The sequence below is a fragment of the Lathyrus oleraceus genome, chromosome 4 (assembly GCF_024323335.1).
Source record: "Lathyrus oleraceus cultivar Zhongwan6 chromosome 4, CAAS_Psat_ZW6_1.0, whole genome shotgun sequence".
NCBI classification, from domain to species: Eukaryota; Viridiplantae; Streptophyta; class Magnoliopsida; order Fabales; family Fabaceae; genus Lathyrus; species Lathyrus oleraceus.
The window spans coordinates 187,543,079-187,550,624 of record NC_066582.1 but is presented as its reverse complement, the minus strand read 5'-3'; positions in this window follow the sequence as shown (position 1 = coordinate 187,550,624).

The window sequence follows — 7,546 nt, the reverse complement described above, 5'->3', positions numbered from 1 at the left end:
GTTATCTTTATTTGATACCATTGGTCTTCTTATTAATGTCTTGGATGATTATACTTTGTTGCTTGCTTGGCAATCCAAAGGAAATGGGTTTCTATCTGACATTATTATCTTGTGGATGCTTCCTATAGGTTAGACCTTTTCAACTCTAAACTTTTAAATATTATCTAGGATAGTCCTTTCATCTCCTCCTACTTCTTGAATTTCAAAATCTCTCCCTCATTTTCAAAACTTCTTTGTTTGTTGTTTTCAACTTAGACTTGTTTAAATGAGTAGAAACCTTGGTCAAATGCCATTGATTTTTTTTCAAAATATTTTTCTTAATAAAACTAGTAAATGAACTTAATCATATTGACTTTATTTTCAAAAACACAAAAACAAACTAACAACCTCATCTAATCATTTTGGCTGGAGGTGGAGAGAGCTTGTGCTCAAATTAGTCCCCCATTGGAAGAGAAGGAGATGAGGAAGATTTTTCTTAAAACTCTGAGTTCATTCTATTACGAGTGTATGATTGCTAGAGCTCCCAATGACTTCACTGAAATGGTGAACATGGGGATGCATTGAGAAGAAGGTGTACGAGAGGGCCGTTTGTCTAAAGAAGAAGCATTCACTAGCAAGAAGTATGTTTAAGACCCCAATTTTGACCCTAAGATCCCTCATGTCGTCTCATCATCTGCATTGGCTTTGGGATCACACCTTGGTATCCTTCTCACCCCTCATTCATTGAGTTTGCATTGGGAGAGATCACCAAGCATATTTTATTGTATCATCGTATGTTTTTCTTTTTTTACTAACCAGAATACCAAAAATATGTCTATGTATAGCTTTGTTTCTTTTGTAGGTAGTGTGGGCATCCAAGTGTGCCTCATCAAGCTCACATCTACGATTTGAGACCATCAATGCAAGAGATCAATAAAGGAAAGGTTCACATTAGTTATAAGCATCATATATGGATCCCCATGTTCCTTATTTGTCATTTGATCAAGAATTCATCAAGATTTTGAAGCTTGTTTGCCTTGGAAGCCCTAATTCATCTAGGTATCTTGTGTGACTTCCTTAGCAAGTTTCTTCCATAATAGGTCAAAGATATTATGGTACACTTCATTGAACATCATCTTAAGCATATATGATTCTCCATGAGCCCCAAATAGAAAAATAACTTCAAGTTTGCAAGTTGGTTCAAGGAGGTTGACCAATAACATCAATTGGACAAATCTAGGGTTCCCTAGACCCTATCTCCTATAATTTTTGTCATATGAAAATGATTCCAAGAGAAAGGTTACTCTTTATTACATTCCAAACAACTTTCATGTTGACAATGTATGGCTTCATGTTATGTTTTTCGCATCATTTGCACACGATTTGGGGATTGGATCACATCATTTTTGGGACTTTTTGCCTTCCTATGCAACCATGCACATCATGTTACTATTTTTGGCCAAAATTTGAAAGTGTGTGGAAAGTAACTTGCAAGCCTATAAATACATCTCCTTCTGCTCAGAATCAGGGACCCCTTTTCCCATGTTTTGATCTGCAACACTCCTACCCTCCATTGATAGAACAACCTTGAGGATTTCACTTGAAGTCGAGTTTCATTTCCCCTTCTGTTTTGGATTTGAAACTCCAAGGGTTTGAGGAATTTTTGCATCCAATTCACTTCCTGCAAGTTGGTAGAAGCAATCTCAAGCAAATTGGAAGAGAAATCGAGCTCCATTGCACTAAACAGAAAGTGATTTTCCATATTTTTTCCTTCTTCAATTCTCCATCATTTCTCTTGATCTTTGGTTGTCTAAAGCCCTACCAATGTAGGCAACAAGATTGAATTGCTTTGAGGTTAAATCGAAGCAACTCAGTTCATAAACCTTATTTTTCAATTCCATATATCTCTATATAGTGAGAATTGGGAAATTTATAGGTCAGATTCGTGCTCTCCGTCATTTTTCCTTTAAATTAGTATATAGATCTTGAATTTTGGTGAACTTTGGTGGTGGACCAGTCCAGTGAGATCCACCAGAGAAGATGATCGGAGCCCTAGCTCCGGTGGTGTGTTGGCTTCATCCCATCCATCTGATATTGGTCCAATGTTCTAATCTCGACCCTTGGTTTGAACTATTTTTGTTCCAACGCATTTGACTTGGTGCATGGTGGACACCACACGCGTGGCCATCAGATATTCCACCTCAATTAATGAGGGAGATGTGATGGCCCTTGTTTTTTCTATTTCTATTTTAAATTCTGATTTTATTTTTTATTAACCTTACTTTATTTAATTCATAATAAATTCATTTTTAATCCAAAAAATATGGGACATTCATCCAAAATATTTAAATATTTTTTTGTTCCATATTTTGAATTAAAATCATTTTTTTATTATATTTGATATTTTTTGTGAATTAAATGTTTTTTGACTTTTTTAAAAATATTTTTAAATACTTCTGACTTTCTAAAAATTCCCATTTTTTTGTCTAAGGTCATCTAACCTTGTTTGACCTAGGATAAATCCCTTGGCCATTTATTTGGTGATTTGAATGAATTTGAGGTTTTTCCCTTTTTTAAAATGCATTTTATTTCATTTTTAATTTGATTTTTATTTGTTTAATTGTTTAAAAATATTGTTGAGCCATTTGGTTGACCTTGTGTTGTTTCATCTTCTTTTGGCCTTGATCGTGGTTGATTTGAACTTCCATTTGACCAATATTATTGGGTTTAGGGGGTTGATGAAGTGTACACTTCATCCCTCAAGATGAATGGATATCATGGATCAAATGAAATTCCTCTCATGATCAATTGAGTTTCTATTTCTCATTCTCTCTTCATCTTTATCCCTTTTCTTCCCAATCCATCATTGATCAATGATTTCTCTGCAAATAAAAATGTTAGTTGATTCATCAATAACCTTGTGTCAGATGAATCAACATGAGCTTAATTGAGATACGTCCATCCCATTTTATTTTTGTGTGTGGTATGCTTTAGGAGCTTGGTCCTTTATACCATGTCTCTAGCATGCATTAACACAAATATTTTATTGCCCGGCCTCAGATAGTTGTGACTTCTATATAAGTCCAATTACGATTGCTTAACATAAAGCTAAATCTATCTCAAAAGGCATAGCATTCTTGTAAGTGAGATTGTAAGTCTACCATTCCTCATGGCATTGTGTAAGGACTTAAACTTTTTCCATTTGTGAGAGCTAGTGGCATACTTGTTGATTTATCCAAGTTGGAGCCCTTCTCATAGATGATGTTTTGGTTCATGTCTTTATGCTTGTGAGTGGATGTTTGAGTGTTCTCCAAAGAATGACTTAAACAATTGAATCCTTCACTAAAATTTGACTAACATTTCTTTATTCTTGATTTATCTTTAAAGTCATTTACTTAATGAAATTTAAATTTTAGTACCTTCATCATTCATTGTCATTTACATTTCATGCAACTTGTTTATGTTTCAGTCATCTTCACTTTGCTTACTTGAGCCATATATTTGTGCTTGTATATATTGTGTGCTTGTGATTTTGTTCTGTTTGAGGTCTTAGGACCTTAAAATACTTAGTAATAACAAAAACCCTAAAAAATATGTTGGTGGACTGTTGGACCTCTACCCTAGACTTGATCTGAGCTCTTGGACTTAGAAGAGGCAACCTCCATATGCTTTGAGGACTTGGCCAATGCCATTATTTGAGAATGAGTTATCTTGGCCAATGCCATTCATCTGAGACAAGCCTTGAGTTCCCCTTTTGTTTGCTTCTTATTTTATTTCTGTGTTTAAGCTGTTATTTTGATCTTATTATTCATATTTGATGATTATTTCTATGAGTTTTCCACAAGGAATATTTCATCTGATACATTTTGGAGACACTGAAGACTACTTGCTTTTGGATTGCTTGCATGGATGTTGGCCATATTTATTTGATGCCTCTGATCTTCATATTGATTGCTTGGGTGGTTATGCTTATTGCTTGCTTAAAAGTACAAAGGAAATGGGTTTTTATCTGACATTCTTGTCTTGTGGATTACATCCCATTGGTCAGATCTTTTCAACTCTAAACTTTTAATTTTTGTCTAGGATAGTCTCTTCGTTTCCTCCCACTTCTTTAATTTCAAATCTCTCCCTCATTTTAAAACCTTCTTTGTTTGTGTTTTCAACTTAGACTTGTTTTAATGAGTAGAAACTTTGGCCTTATGCCATTGAAATTTCAAATATTTTCTTAAATCAAACTTGTAAATAAACTTAACCATATTGACTTTAATTTAAAAAGACAAATAGAACTAACAACCTCATCTAATCTTTTTGGCCATTTTGTGCCTTTTTCTTTTAACCTTTTCAAAAGAGAGCATTTAGATTTGACTTATCTTTGGTTGAGATATAATTCTCCCATTTCCATGATATTTGATTATAATTCTTTCCATTTATTTGGGGTTAGTGGCATATTGTTGATCGAATCCAAGTTGGAGCCCTCCCTCTTAAATGTTGTAAAGCACTCATTATCGGTGGGTGTTTGGTTGAGTATTATCCCTTTGATAACAAAAGATCTTTAAGCTTTTGTTAAAAATCAATTCACCAATCTCTTTGAAATTTTTACCATGAACTACAAGGTGTTGATGCCTCATTTTTATGTTGTACATAGGCATAAGACCGAAGATCTTGTCAAGCACAAAATTGTAATTAAAGAATTCTTTTCTCATCCCCTCATTCCTTTTTTATCAAACATCATTTTCAACTAAAACACTTTCACACAAAAAAGGCTTCGTATGAGTACCTAGGACACTTTGGGTGTTAATACCTTCCCTCTGTGTAACCAACCCATTTACCTATAATGTCTAACATTTTATTAGTTTTTATTCGGAAACTTCTTATCTTTGGTTTTTGTTCGTACTTGTCCATTTTCCTTTGGAAACAATAAAAGCGCGGTGGCGACTCTGGTTTTATTGACATTGAGTTAACCAATAGCTTGATGGTCATGAATTTACCGCTACAGTATGGAGGAAGTTTCTCTAATAAGAAGGAAGGGGAAACCAATTCAGTATATGTGGGGAGGAAAAGGAGGACTCATGTGAGGAAAATTCCAGATCTCATCAACATCATCATCAAGTATCCTCTGTCATTCCAGTATTTACCAACAATGATGATATCCAATCAGCACCAATTCAACAACAGCAACAGCAACAACAACGCACTCACAACAATCATAACAACTACAATAATCAACATAACAATTTTGAAAGGAAAAAGGTCACTTTTGATCCCATTCCAATGACATATGTCGAACTGTATCCTTTTCTTGTCGTCAAGAATTTGATCCAGCCGAGGAATCCTCCGCATACACCTGGGCCTCTGCCATGATGGTACAAGCCCGATCAGCATTGTGCTTTTCATCAAGGGGCACCCGGCCATGACATCGGGAATTATTATCCATTGAAGTATGAAGTCCAGAAATTGGTCAAAGGCTTTGAGGACCGCGTACCCAATGTCAAAGCTAATTCGTTGCCCGCTCATGGAAATTCTTTTATGAATATGGTAGATGGTTATCCTATTAAATACAGAGTTTTTGATGTTCGATGTCTCCAAAGGTCTTTAGTGGAGATACATAGAAGTTTGTGTTTGATCAGTGACTGTGAACATGACCATGATGGTTGTCTCATTTGCAGTGTTAATCCACGAGGATGTGTGATTGTTAAGAGAGACATTCAGAAGTTGATGGATGTAGGTGTGATTCAGATCAATCAATCCAGAGATATGGGTAATGATGTGAATGTAATTGTGCCAGTATTCAAGACTCCTGAGCAAATAGTAATCCAATTTGACAACAATAAAAGAAGTGAAAGATCGCTTGAGTCATATACCTTTGGATAACACTCTATTATAATTGCTTTAAATTTCAAGTCATTTACTTTATGCCATTTAAATTCAAGTCATTTATCATTTGCCATTATACATATCATTTAACTTGTTTATTTTAATGTCATTTTCCATTTGCTCGCTTGAGTCATATATTGTGATTGTATATATTTATTTGTATTATTTTGTTTGTGCTTGTGGCCTTAGGACCTTAAAATACTTAATAAACAACAAAAAACTCATAAAAAATGCTTGTGTGGACTATTGGATTTGATCTGAGCTTTGGACTTAGAATTATGCAACATTCCCTATGCAAAAGGATTTGGCCAATGCCAACATTTCTGAAACTAAGTTCTTGTGATTTGAATTTTCATCTGATACAAGTATTGAGATCCACTTGAGTTCAGCTGCCACATGGTCTTGATGCAAATGTTACTTTGAACCTGTGTCTAATGCCTTATTCTGAGCCATTCAAGGAGTATGCCATCTGATACATGGGGAAGATTATGAAGAATACTATGAAATTGCTAGCTTGGATGTGGCTATCTTTATTTTATGTCTTGCTCTTCATTGTGCTACTTGCTTATTGATGTTGCTTGATTTAAAGCCCGAAGGAAGGGTGATTTTCTATATGACATTCTTGTCTATTGGATCGCATCCCATTGGTCAGATCTTTTCAACTCTCAACTTTTAAATTTTTTCTTAGGATTAGTCTTTTCATCTCCTCCCACTTCTTAAATTTCAAATCGCTCCTCCTTTTCAAAACCTTCTTTGCTTGTGATTTCAAACTTAGACCTTATTGCAAATTAGAAACTTTGGTCTTATGCCATTGCATTTTTCAAACTCTTTTTCTTAATCAAACTTGTAAATGAATCTAACCATATTAGACTTAAAATTTCAAAAGACAAAAAGAACTAACACTCATTCAAACTCTTTTAGGCCTTTTGTGCCTCTTTTAAACTTAAATTTTTGTTAAAAGCAATTCACTCACTTTGAAATTGATACCACGAACTACGAGATTTTGATCCCTTATTTTATGTTGGTACGTAGGCACAAGTCTGAAGGTCTTGTCAAACACAAAAATATAATTAATGAATTCTTTTCTCATCCCCGCACTTTATTTATTGCAAACATCATTTTATACCAAAAACACATACACACATAAAAAAGGGCTCCTTAAGAGTATCTATGACACTTTGGGTGCTAACACCTTCTCTCTGTGTAATCAACCCCCTTACCTGTAATCTCTGGTATTTTATTAGTTTTTATTTGAAAACGTTTTATCTTTGGGTTTTGCTCGTACTTTTCCATTTTGCTTTGGAAACAATAAAAGCGCGGTGACGACTCTGATTTTACTGACGTTAAGTTTATCCATAACTTAATGATCATGAATTTATCACTACAATATGTATCAGATATTATATTTTCTATAATAATTTGATTAAATTTTATCATTTTAGTAAAAAAAAATTATGATTTGCATTAGATATTTCCAAAATCTATCTAATTTTTTGTTTTTTGTTTTGATAAAGAATGATATATTAAAAGCAAACTGGAGTACAAGAAATACTCTACGGTTACCAAAAGAAGAAGCATTAAGCATTCTTCCTAATACAAACCAAAGGAGAATTAAACCAATCAAAATAAATACACCACAAAATAAAATTATTACTTAACCTCGTCCATTATGGAGATATTTTAAATAGAATTG